This window comes from Aphelocoma coerulescens, unplaced genomic scaffold (genome assembly GCF_041296385.1).
Source record: "Aphelocoma coerulescens isolate FSJ_1873_10779 unplaced genomic scaffold, UR_Acoe_1.0 HiC_scaffold_142, whole genome shotgun sequence".
NCBI classification, from domain to species: domain Eukaryota; kingdom Metazoa; phylum Chordata; class Aves; order Passeriformes; family Corvidae; genus Aphelocoma; species Aphelocoma coerulescens.
Window position 1 is genome coordinate 226,937 of NW_027183493.1, and position 13,236 is coordinate 240,172.

The following is a 13,236-nucleotide window of genomic DNA, read 5'->3' on the forward strand; positions in this document are numbered from 1 at the left end:
AGCACCGCGATCTGACGGCGCTCTGCAGGCTTAAAGGAAAGAAAGCTACCACTTGAATGTGGTGCAAATACCAATTTCCACGCGTCGCGGGTAAGCTCCGGGTAAGCTTGGTGACCTAAAACTGGGCGCTGAGTGAGAAGTAACCGAGAATCTTTCCCTTTACATTCCGGCTCCAACGCAAACAGAATGTGATGCTACTTAGCGCTGCGAAGGAAAGTGCATAGCCCTGGTGTGTTTGGGAAGAATCAGCAGCCTGGAGCGTTTTTCTGGAGCCTTTCTCCGCTGGCACCGTGCTCTCTGGGCGAGAAGTAGACGACGCTTCGACTCCGGCTGAATGAAAGCGCGACATGGTACGAAGAGCATTAAAGAATGAGGGCAGAGGGCCGAGCTGGTGTGTGCATCGCACAGGCTGCAAGAGGAAGCCTGGCTGTCACTCGCTTGTTTCCGGATTCACGTTAGCGTTTTAAAACAGAAAGTTCCACTTGCAGCTACTTGTGCTGCTACCTATTTCTCTTCCAGCTTTCCCTGGGAGGAATTGTGCCGAGCTTTATGCTTCGAGATGCAGAGATAACAGTGGTAGATGCGGCGGAGAATGGAAATACAGAGCACAGCGGACAGTTTATGGTGCTTTACGTGAGGCAAGGGAAAGTGCAGCCCGGCAGTGCTTTTTACTTCTGGAGCATTTTGCTTTGGTAGCAGCTGCTGCAAGTGGGCAACGGAGCTGCGAGAGTGAATAACGTGACGGCACGTCTATCTGAGAAGGAAGCTCCCGAGCCGCAGTGTGTTGTGCTCAGTTTCAAGGCTGCTTGGAGAAGGGGGTACTTGAAGACCGCCTTCTATCTGGACGCGTCCTACTGCGTGTGCTCCAGCTGCATGGACGCTGCAGCATTGAAGGTGTAGGATACTGCTTCTGGCCAGGTAGTGTGATGAATGGAAACGGCTGCGCCTTACTTTGTGAAGCAGCCAGAGCATTCTCAGCTGAATCTGCTTATGAAGCAGCTTTTGGCTGGACATTTGAAATTCGGTCCACTGAGTACGTTAACGCGGTGCCCAGTTGCTTCGTTCTTTGCCTTCTGCGGTCTGGACGAAACTGAAGCCCAGCGATGGCTTTGCGTTTTGGCGCTCTTCAGCGCGAACACTGCACGCATCCGCAGTGTGCTGTGCACGGATTTTCCTCAGCTCGACGTACAATCATTTTCTTGCTGTTTCCAGAGTCTAAACTCTTCGTGAAACTCTCGCTCAGCGAGATGCGTCAGTTATGAGGCACTTGCTGGATGAGCTTTTCGCTAGCCAAGACTTTCAATACAGCACCACAATTCAGGCAAGAAGCAGGAGAAAGGAAGATCATCTTTTCGTCCTTCCACGTTCTTCTCTGCGAGATGACTATCCGTGTCTTTGCTTCCTGCAAGGCTGTAAGGGGCGCGGTGGTACTTAGAACTGAGAAGGCAGGTGCAGAGAGCACGGCGGTCTGACGGTGCTCTGCAGGCTGTAAAGGAAAGACGGCAACCACTTGAATGTGGTGCAAACACAAGTTTCCACGCGTCGCGGGTAAGCTCCGGGTAAGCTTGTTGACCTAAAACTGTGCGAGACGGAGCTGAGACTCTTTCCCTTTACATTTGGACGACAAGAAAGACCGAAAGTGCTGCTGTATGTCGCTGCGAGGGAAAGTGCATAGACCAGGCGCGTGTCAGCAGAAGCAGTCAGCTGGGGCATTTCGCTGCCGGCACCGTGCTCTCTGGGCGAGAAGTAGACGACGCTTCGACTCCGGCACAATGAAAGCGCGACATGGGTACTAAAGAGGCCGAACGAAGGCGCAGAGCACCGGACTCGTGTCCGCAGCGTACAAACTGAGAAAGGAGCATGGCTGGCACTCGCCTGCCTGCCCAATTCACGTTAGCATTGAGAAGGAGGAAGTTCAACGACAACTACTTCCTTGTGCTACTACTTATCCCTCTTCCAACCATCCTTGGAAACTTTGGCGCTTAACTTTTGGCTTCGAGATGCAGCAAACACAGTGGTCGCTTCCAAGGAGAGGGGAAGTAGAGAGTGCAGCGGGGAGTTTAGGTGGCTTTACATAAGGCAAGGGGAACGTGCAGCCCAGCACTGGCTTTTTCTTCTAGTTCTTTTCTTCAGGAGAGCAGCTAGCAAGCAGGCTGCGAGAGGCAACAATGGGATGGCTCGTCTGTCGGAGAAGCCGCAGTCTACAGTGCTGCAGACTGCTGTGCACAGTTTTAATGCTGCTGTAAGTACACGGTACTTTTGGAACGTCTTCTCTCCTGACTCTCCCATCTCTGGGAGCTCTAGCTGCTTGAACCTGGCCACACTGAAGGTGTGTGGACGTGGTCGCGCTGCGAGTATCAAGTCTTCCAGAGAAGAGGGATAGTCAAGAAATGCTTTCTCACCTGGCCTATCTCTCAGTCTGAACTGTGGCTGCAAACGCTGCGCTGCAAGGGTGGACTTACCCACTTGGAGAGAATGTGATGATGCTCTAGATATAGTTGCGAAGGAAAGTGCTGCTCACTGGAATGTTTCGCCTAGTTCACAGACTTTAAAAGGACTAGGAAGGCCAGCGCCTTGTTCTAGCACTTGTTCTCTGCGTGCAGCTGCTGGATGTTTGGAAGGGCTTTGGGATCCGCCAGAGGTGGAGGGTAGGATGCTACAGAGAGCTTGAAGAAAGTGCCTATCTCCAGGGCCTTTGATGCAGTTCAGCGGGTGCGAGTGGCATGTTGAGCATGTTCATGATGGCACAGAAAAGGTTCTGAAAGAAAGAGGCCGTGCTGAAACTGCCTTTACTTTTGCCGCTTAGAAACTGCTCAGCCAACAATGAAAAGATTCGTCTTGCTTCCCCGCTACGCGCAGGGTTACATCCTTTTATGTCTCCAAGAGGCAGGATGCACAGCGGAGCTCTTCCACCAACTGCTTCCACACGACTGGGGCCGCGCCAGCCAAGCGCTTTTTGCCGGGCACTGTCAGCGCTCATGGAAACAACCACACGACGGCGCTGCAGACTTGCAAAAGAAGGCCAAGCACCTGGCCCAGCTCGAAACCACCCCAAGGGCAGACAGAGGCAACTTGCAAACGGCCCTGCACTCAAATCAACGGTGTCAGGACAAAAAGGTTGCCCTCATCTTCCCCTTCCAAGAGCACACTCTTCTTTACACCACACTCCAAGAGCCAGACCAAACAAATGGCCCAAACAAATCTTTTCCCTCTCGCAGATTCCGCCCACCAACTTGAAACCATCTGGCAAAAACAGGGCTCAAAACAGTGCCAGCTGAGGAAGATCTTGCTGCCTACAACTTCACCTGCACCCCTCAAACTAGCAGCACACACGCTGTTCTCAGCACTCTCCTTCTCAGCTCTAGGTACCATCCTAAGCCTTCCCTCTCCCAGAGTCAGGATCCAAAGGCAACGGCACCAGGGACTGCTCACATACTGAAGGCACCAGGACAAATAGCTTAAGAGCTTGGCCTTTGCATTCCCGCTGACAGCTCAACAGCTCGAACCCAGAGAGAGCTCTGCCTGTTGGAAAAGCCTTTAAAATCCCTAGGAGTACCTGATGTGCACATCCAAACCTGCCTTCCTTGCCAAAGAGAGCAACTACAAGCCCATCTCCAAAGAAATGGCATCCCCTCCTCCAAAATACAACATATCCAGCAACTGATCCACCTCCAGTATTGAATATGTCCAACAATTGCCCCTACACGCACAGGGGCCAGAAGAGAAATGTCTTGCTGGACTATTCCCCCCCACGGTACCTTAACATCTGCCCTAGCAACACTGGCACTATGTCCTTGCCTTCCCAAGGAAAGGCACTCCGAGCCTCTTGGCCTTGCCTTGTCTAGTTCTTCTTAAGGTACCCTTGCTCTGCTTCCTTTGCCTGCATCTGCCTTGCCTCGCACTGCCTACAACTTGCTGGCTTTGCTTTGCCCGGCCTACTACTCTTTCCCTTGCCTTCCATGCAGGCAAGGCGCTGCAAACCGAGTGCAGGCAATTGTGGGCAAGTCAAGGGAGAGGTAGGCAAGGCCAGAGCAGTGAGGGGAAAGCAAATGGAGTGGTAGACAAGAGAAGGTCCAGAAGTTAGAGGCAAGGCTGGCTGTAGGAAGGAAGGGCCACTGATGGGAAGGCCAGGCAGAAACAGGAAGGGCTCAGCAAGCCAAGGCCCTGGAGGAAAGCAGTAGACAGGTCATGTGCTGGGCATGGCCGTGCAAAGGAATGCAAGGCTCCAGAGGGCTAGCAGGGCAAGGCAAGGCAACTGTTGTGTTGCCAAGGCAAGGCCAGGCAAGGCAGGTGAGAAGTACATTCAAGGACTGCTGGTGCACAAAAGTGGCCAGGACCAAGTGCTCTGTGTGGCCTTGATCCCGCGTGGGTCATCTCTCCTCTGTACCTAAAAGACTTGAGCTACCTGCTTTCCCTTGTATGCAAAAGAACTCTCTTTCTGGTCCCCGAGCTCAAGGGCAAAATGTGAATTGCCCCTCCAAGGTTCAAGACATGCAAGGATTGCTCCCAGACAAAGGCTGCCCACAGAGATGAGTGTGGCAACATGCGTCCTCCCCTGGTCTTCCTCTCATGGGATCCTGAAACACCGGAGATGCTTGAGAGCTTTGAGATTCCTCGGAGGAGCAGAAAGGGCAGGGCAAGGCCCAGAAATGTCATTGAAAAGGGGTGTTGAATTCCAGGTGGGGGAGGGGTGAGCAAGGTCATGCAAGGCAAGGGAGGGGTTCAAGGGCAAGGCAAGGCAAGTGGTGGCTTTGCGAGGCGAGGCAAGGCAATGAGGGTCCTAGAAGGAAAAGGAAAGATGAGGCCAGACCTAGACGAATGTGAAAGGAAGTCAGGTGGGGGATGGGTGAGCAAGTCAGTGCAAGGCAGGGGAGAAAAGGCAGGTTGAGGGAAGGCTACAGAGGGGGCAGCAAGGAAATGCAAGGCATGGGGAAGCATGCGAGGAGTGGGTGCTGCCAGCCGGTGGGGATGGCAGGGGCGGGGCCACTGCAAGTAGCATGGTGGGGATGTGGAGGGGGTGTTAGTGTGCGGGAGGTGTGTGTGTGTGTGTGTGTGCAGTGGAGTGCAGGGTAAGTGCAGGTGTGTGTGTGCGTATACGGGGGTTTTGTGCCAGGTGCTGTGCCGGGGAGAGCCGTTCCACCGCAAGGAAGGTGTGGGAGTGAAAGGAGTAAGATAGATGTGTCTTTACAAAGAGACCGTGTGAATCTCTCCTTAGACAAGGCTAGGAATTTACAGGGGGGGAAGTAACAGAAGAAAGTATTCGTTCTAGAAACTGTTACTAATCAACAGAGACTGTTGCTCAGCCAAGGCCCTGCTAAATTCCTGAACCTAGAGCAAGGCAGCAAAGACTTCCTAGCATTAGGAATAGTTTGGTTTTCTTCCTTTTCCATTCCAAAAGGGGAGTGCATATTAGAGGGGGGCATAGAGTAGGCAGTTCCGGAAGTCTGTAATTCCCGAGTACCTCAGAGGGTGCTGTTGCCAGGAACTTAGCATCAGAAGGGGGCTGCATCCCGCAATCATTTGAGAGACTCCATGGCAAAAGCCCCATGGCCTCTCCCTGGAGTTGAAGAATGTTACAGGACTCCTCTGTCTCCTTTTTGGTGGATGAAGAAACTCAGAAAGCCACACTTCTGCCAGAACTCTCCAAGATGCCCCCTTTGCTCCCCGTGACTCCATCACTGCCCAGGAAGCTGTCTTTTCTACCACAGCAGTTTGACATACAGTTAAAAGTCGTGTGGCAGAGAAAAAAGGCAAGAATTGGTTTCCAAGGGATGGCAAACAAGAGATACCAGAACCTTTGGCCCTACCAATATTAAAGCAACTCCATTAAGAGAGTTCTTGCACTTCCTGAGGATTGGCAGAAGCCTATCTCATGATGTATGTTGCTGGGGGTCTTTTTAGACTGGCAAAAGGAGCTGTTGAAGGTTGCTTGATCTGTGCTAAAGCCAACAGCCAAGTTACAAAGTAACTTGCTAGAGGAGGGAGGCCTTGGGCTGCATGGCCCTTCCAAAGATGCCAGGTGGATTTTCCGGAGATGCCCCAAGTGGCAAGGCTTAATATCTTCTGGTAATCGTATGTCAGCTAGCAAGGTGGCCAGAAGTATTTCCAACTACTTCAGTAATGACAGGATCAGTTCTTAAGGCATTTTTGGAACAAATCATTCCAAGATACAGCATTGTAGAAGCAATAGATTCAGATAGGGGAACTCATTTTGCAGGAAAGATCCTTCAAGGGGTTTTGGCTTCTTTAGGAACACAATGGAACCTCCATAGGCCCTGGCACCCCCAGAGCTCGGCTCGGGTAGAAAACAATGAAGAGAGAAATAAACACCTTTTGAAGCTGGTAATAGAAACCAAGATGCCATGGGTAGGGCTTTGGACATTGGCTTTGGTGAGAATGAGGGCCCAACCCAGAAGAGAGATTCAGTTATCTCCCTTTCAATCGTTGTTTGCAATTACCCTGGTAAGTCTCCACCTAGTGGGGGGGGGGGGGGGGTAGAGGCAAGTGATGTATATTTAAAACCATCTGTGGCCAGGATCCTGCTTCTTGTGAAACCCCTTCAACAGGAAGCTCAGCCGGCACAAGTCCGGCCTTTGGACTTTGTTGCTTGTAACATCCAACCAGGAGATTGAGTCCTAGTTAAGGAGTAGAAAGAAGCGCCAGTGCTGGTGAAATGGCGTGGCCCATTCCAAGTGTCACTGACGACAGAAAACAGCCGTCAAGTAAGCTGAACACAGGTGAACCCGTCCCTCTCGGGTCAAGGTCTCTGAAGCCTCGGAGATTTGCACATCTCAGCTGGAGGAGAAGGCCGGGAGGCCGTGACTGACACTCTGCAGGAGTGGGCCGGAGCAGTAGGCAGTGCTTCGACATCGGAAGAAGCCCCGCAGTCCTACCTTCAGACCGTCTGCTGAAATAGACTGTATAGGCATCCCTCCTCTAGAATCTCCACTCACTTGGGGGCTAATACTTGTGGCCATTTTGTTACGTTAAGTGGTTTCTGTGTCTTCAATTGCCACAGGTGCTGCAGAAGACAACGGGAAAATTAGACTAGCTAATTAGATGACACTATTAAAACATTTTCCTTACTAATTCTACTTTGATATGGTCAGCTGAGTTTAGGCCAGGAGTGGGAGAATCAATTTGCAGCCTTAGGAGAAGAAGTAGCAAAAGTTTTTAACCTTAGCAATTGCTGGCTCTGTGGAGGGCCAGGAGGATCTGAAGAGTGGCCATAGTTGGCTAGCCCAGCTGAACCTAAATGGTGGGTCAATGTGAGGGCCACAGTGGGATGGGATTTGGGGCCAAAGAAGGAAGTTCATGGCCACTTCATTCTTCTCCAACAGGCACTTATTGCCTAAATAGGATAGGGCGTGTCTTTGTAGGAAAAGGCAATTGTCAATTGACTTTCCCTCTGGGCTTGAACAACTGGGTTTGGACCCCCAATTGCCCTCCTTCCAATTGTTCCAAATATCAAGGCAAATGCAATCAAATACCTGTTCGGCTCACTAACAGTAGCTGCGTAAGGCGTTCTTATCACACTTACCAAAAATATTTGGAAGCCTGTAAAGCAATGGGGAGGGACAAGGGGTTTTTTTGACCACCTGTTTTTGAGCAGTCCCCACAAAAATTCCACAAGTAGAAGACATGTTGTTTGTGATTATCAGTGGGAATGGCCACACTGGATTGGAACTCAAAGCCTTTTAGTGAGTTCTGCTCCAAATCCAACCAAGCAGCTTGCAGATGTAAATGTAGGTGGGAACCCTGTGCGGGAGCTTGGAAATGCAAATGCTGGGACCCTTATGGTGGGGCAACTCTTGTTGGAGGACCGTTAGGCCCGGGAATCCTGCTGTATTTTGAGCCACCAATTGATGACCATGGGTAGGTTCCTTTGCTAATGGAACACGGGCTTTGAAAGGACAGTATTGGATTTGTGGCCAACATGCTTAGCTCAGGTTACCTCCAAACTGGTCAGGGATATGGTATATTTAGTAGACTGTTGTTCTTTTTGCTACTACAAGTTCTGGGAAATCGCTTAGGAATCAAAATCTGTGATGATTTAATTAGAGAAAAGCAGTCAGCTGATGCAGCCCTGGCTGGAGGGAGCACCCCAAAACGGGGAAATGATGAACGGCCAACAGAACAAGTTACCCAACACGATGGACCAGCCCCTTGGAAACCTAAGGAATTAATCCCAGATGCCTGGGAACCCATTTATCATTTGAAGGAGATAATTAGGTTACAAGCTGTCTCAGAAATAATTACCAACCAGCCAGCCACAGCGCTTGACCTTTTTGCTGAGCAACCCACTTAAATGAGGAAAGCGGTATTTCAACATTGGATGGTATTAGATTATCTGTTGGCAGAAGAAGGAGGAGTTTGTGGGAAATTAAATGACTCGAGCTGCTGTTTGCAAGCAGATGACAGCGGAAAAGTGGTCAAACAAATAACAAAGGAAATAACGTCAGCTCGTGGACCTGTCCAAATGTTGAAAGGATGGGAATGGGACATATTTTCATAGTTAACTGGCCAGCTATGGGCTAAATGAATACGATTTCTCCTCTTATATGCTATCGCAATTCTCATCTTTTTACCATGCGTGACACCATGCTGGCTGCAGCTCTTTCAGCAGGTGCTCAAGGGGATGCTGCTAGCAGCCATGCCTACCTGATCCAGAAATGACTACAAAAGGACAGAAAAGAATGTCACTGCAAATAATAGCAAAACCCAAGAAGACTCCAGAAGAAAAAATTAAATCCATGGTAATTAAGGTTTGTAAAGACAAATACAGAGCAAATAAAAAGAGGAGGGATTAAAAGGAATGAGATGGATGAGTCTTTACAAAGAGACCGTGTGAATCGGCCTGTAGACAAGGCTAGGAAGTTATGGCTAGTGAAGTAACAGAAGAAACTAGGAGTTCTCTAGAACTGTTACTAATCATCAGAGACTGTTGATTAATTAAGGCCGTGTTAAATTCCTGAACCTAGAGCAAGGCAACAAAGACTTAAGAGCATTAGGAATGGGGTTCTTTTCTTTCTTCTCGATGCCAAGAGGGGGGTGCATATTAGAGGGGGGCGCATAGAGTAGGCAGTTCCGGAAGTCTGTATCTCCCGAATACCTCAGCCAGTGGGGAAAAGGAAGAGGGTGCTGTGGCCGGGAACTTGGCATCAAAAGGGGGCTGCATCCCGCAACCGTTTGACAGACGCCATGGGAAAAGCCCCATGGACTCTCCCTGTAGTCGAAGAATGTTGCAGGACTCCTCTGTCTCCTTTTCGGATATAAACCTCAGGCATCGTGGATTAATTTTCCCTAACGGCAGCGACCTGCCGCGTGGTCTCCGTGCTCCTCTCCAGCCCCCCGGGACGTGTAAAATAGTTCCCAGCGGCTCCCACCGCGCGTTGCAGACGGCTGCGCGGCCCCGGGGCTGCCCGCAGTGCTCCCCTGCCCCGCCAGGGCTGCCCGCGGGCTGCGGAGCCGCCTCGCCACCGGCGCGGCCAGGGCTGGGGCCCTTCTCGACAGCAGCCGAGGGGCTGCGGAGCGGGCGGCTGCCGGACGATCAGCTATTTTATGCCGCGCGGTGCTGCCGCCTCCATCTAGCTCTCCATCGCGCCGCCGCCCGCCTGGCGCGCTCACGCTCGGCCGCGCTCGCCGCCCGCCCAGCCTCGCCGGAAGCTCTCCCGCCCGTGCTGTGCCCCGGCTCCGCCGGCAGCTCGGCAGGGCCCGGCCGCACGCGTGCTGCGTGGCTCGGAGCAGCCGCGTTGCGCCGCAGGCGACGGGGAAGGCGGGGCGGGCCGGCGCCATCGTGGTAGCGCGAGGAGAGGAGCGCCCGGGCGGGGCGGCGAGCGGCGCGGCGGTGAGCGCTTCTGCTTCCTGTCGCTCGGCGGCCGCCCACGGCAGGTGCCGTGTGACCCCGCGGAGCGGCGGGGCCGGCCGGGCGGTGCGCGGCGAGGCTTTCGGCCAGCGGCGGCCACAGCGAGAGGCTGCTGGCACTGCCCGTGCCGGTGGAGAGAGCGGGGATCCGAGGCCGGCCTTCCCCGGGCGACGAGGGGAGGCCGCCTTTGCCGCGCTGCCCTCCGTGCAGCATGTGGCCGATTCCGGCGAACCCGGGGTCTCCGCAGCGGCGCGGGCGGGAGGGAAGTGGGGAGCGCGCTCGGTGCCGTGCCGGCCGCTCCCGGCCAGCGCTGCGCTGCGCCGAGGCGTTTTCCCGCCCGTCCTGGGAAGGACATAAGCGACACCGTAGTTGGAGCTTAGCTGTCAGGGGGTACAACTTCCCTCCATTGGCGACCTCCTTTTCCCTCTGATTCAGCTACCTTGTGGTAGGTGCGATGGTGCTGAAGAAGGGTGGCGGCTTGGCACAGTTGCTGTCATAGGTGGTGCGAGAGCTCCACGCAAGGAGCTTTGAGTGGCATGTGTGAGGGTAGGAGGGTACGGCACCCATAGCTGAAGGCAAAAAAGGTCAGGGCATGTCATCAGCCGCAGTCGTGCTAAGTTGTTCATCTTTGCAAACTGCTTGCCGAGTTGTTCCTTTCTTAGGTAATGGGGTTTTGTATCAACCAGAACTGCAAATGGTCAGTATTTGCAGAGAAGGTTACTTGGACTGTTGTTGAAGTGAGTGTAGCAGTTTCTATGGCATTCTGCAAAAAAAGTGACAGGTCTCCCTGTGTTCCCCAGTTCTTAACAAAGATGAAGTTAACAAACCCCTGAAAAGAGGTTTTGCAAAACTTCAGGGATATTTTCCTACTAGTACTGTAGAGACAACCATAGTCACCTTGTCTTTCCAAAAGTGAAGGTTCCCTATTTTTGTCCAAGAGCATCAAGTGCTTTTGATCAGCGTTTGTGTGCATGCATTAGCCTCGTTCTTGCTCTTCCTTGGAGAACTTTTACAATACTCACATGATCTGTGTAGGCTGCAGACTGCAGTGGTGAACTTCAAGGCTTCCAGCAGAAGGGAGATGCTATCCACATTTTGGATTCTCCTTAGTCTGAACCTTCAACGTCCAAGGCTTCACTTTTCAAGCAGTTGGAAGAGCTCCAAATTAAGACATGAACAGGTCTTAATTGACCTTGCCACCGCCTCAGTTAGTCAAGTAATGCTGTGCATTGGATTTGACTAGTGCAACATGTGCTTAAAATATGTAGAGTAACTCCTCGATTACCCTCTCAGAAGGGTTGGAATGGAGAACAAGGAGTTCCCAAGACAAATATTTGGTGTACGAGGAGTAGAATTTAGGAGTTGATTGCAGAGCACTGCATGCACAAATGTCTAAGGAGAATCCATCTTTTGATGTCCCATCTATGCTTGTTCTCATTTGAAATCGTGCACATTCTGCAGGCTGGTTTTGTTAGGCTTGGGGCTGGGGAAGGAGTGATGGTGGGGGAGGAGTGGGTGTTGGTTTTGGGTTATTTTTTTGTTTCCAGAATAGTGTACACAGAACTTGTGCCCAAAACCAGCAGTAGGAAACAATGCAGGTATAAAAGAAGGTCACAGAAATGTCAGATAATACGAATCTGAAAGCGCTTCAGTATTTTACTCAGGAGTTTCACTCTAACAAGGTGATTTTCCTTCACAGAAATGTAGTGGCAGGCTTATGCCATGCTAGAAGTGATGACCTTTCTCTGCCCCAAATTGAGCAGCAAAAGGTTTTGGCTCTTAATTTGAACCCCTGAGCCAGCTGTGTTTCAGGCTGCAGAAGCTGCAGCTGTTGTGGCAGACGCGGGGTGCAGCCCTGCCTGCCAGTTCCGAGCTGGCCTGCGCTGGTGGCAGCCGTCAGCGCCCGGGGTCCCCTGTGCCACCCATGCCAGGGCTCTGCCTGCCTGCCTGCCTCGCAGCCCTGGTAGCCTCAGGGAAACATCGCACTACTCCATCTGCTTTAAAAACAAACAAGCAAACAAAAAGCTCCCTGTAAATATATGTAGAAGTCTTGAAACTAATTCTCAGCGCTTGCTCGGAGTTTGTTGATGGAGCAAATGGATTTTGGATAAACTGCTATTGCTAGTACTACTTAGGTTCCTAAACTTCAGAAGGGAGGCTATGGTGGTCACGTACCCCTGAGGAATGTTGGGAACAGTAAGACAGCTCAGTCATTTCAAGGTGGCCAGAAAATGGGTGTGGCAGTGGAGTGGACACTCTGTGAGTAGGTAGCCTTAAGTCATGTAACGACATGCACTTCAGTGGGAATTTTGCATCAACACCAAGAGATTGTGTCATGATGTGTTGCGTAACAACAAATTGGGCCAAAATTCTGCTGATTTTGACCAAGGTGGATGGGCCACCTTCACTTAAGCTGGCAAAGGGACATAAGTCAATGATGTTTGAAAAACAGCCATGAAACATAGCCCCTTTAGTTTGTTGCTCTGTTGCAAGTCTGCAAAGCTCTGTTGACAGGTCATTGGAAGTAGCTGTTGGAATCTAAGTGCAGTTGGACGCTTTGTCAGTCAGCATCAGCAGGAGGCTTAACGGTTTAGGTTGAGAGGTGGTGCATGTTTTTTTTTCAGAGGAATGGCCCAGTGAAGAGCAGTGTTCACTGCCATGACTACCGTTGTAGCCTTCAAGAGCAATGGTTCATTCAGAGAGAACTTCCTTGGTTCTGCTGGTTTGGTTTCGCAGCTGGAGCAAAGGTACAGCACTGGAAGCAATTCCTAGGGCAGAAGCGGGAGATATCCGAAGCTCTGGACTTCGTTGCCTAAGTGAGCGTAGTCTAATTGGAAGAGTGGTGAGCATCAGTGATATCAGATTTTTTACAAGTTCTTAATTCTGTCAAAACAAGAAAGAAGGAGAGTGATGAAGATGAAATCCTTTCCTCTTCAATCTGCCTACGCAACAACTTCAGCTGTAGTTGTAATGTGTATTCACCTATTTTGAATTGCCCAAAACCAGGCCTAGAGATGCTTCAGAGTCAGAGAAGCGGGTATTTGCTTTATTCGGCGCTGGGTGCATGGGGGATCACTCCTCCTAACACACACACACAGAGCACTCCATACAGTCCAGCATTATGTGTAAAATTTATGAACATTCATCACAATTCTTGGGATAGGAGTGGTTCTAGAAATTACTTCTCGGAAGTCATTAGTATCATTAGCATACGTGCCATGCATGCGCTGTGTACGCTGATGGGCGCACTGAGGAAGGCTCCTCTTCTTCCTCGAGGGTCTTTCTGATGAAGATCAGTAGTCTTTGTCACAATGCACTTTTTACCTTTCTTTCTGGAGCATGCGCAGTTCTTCGGTGGCTGATGCAGCGAT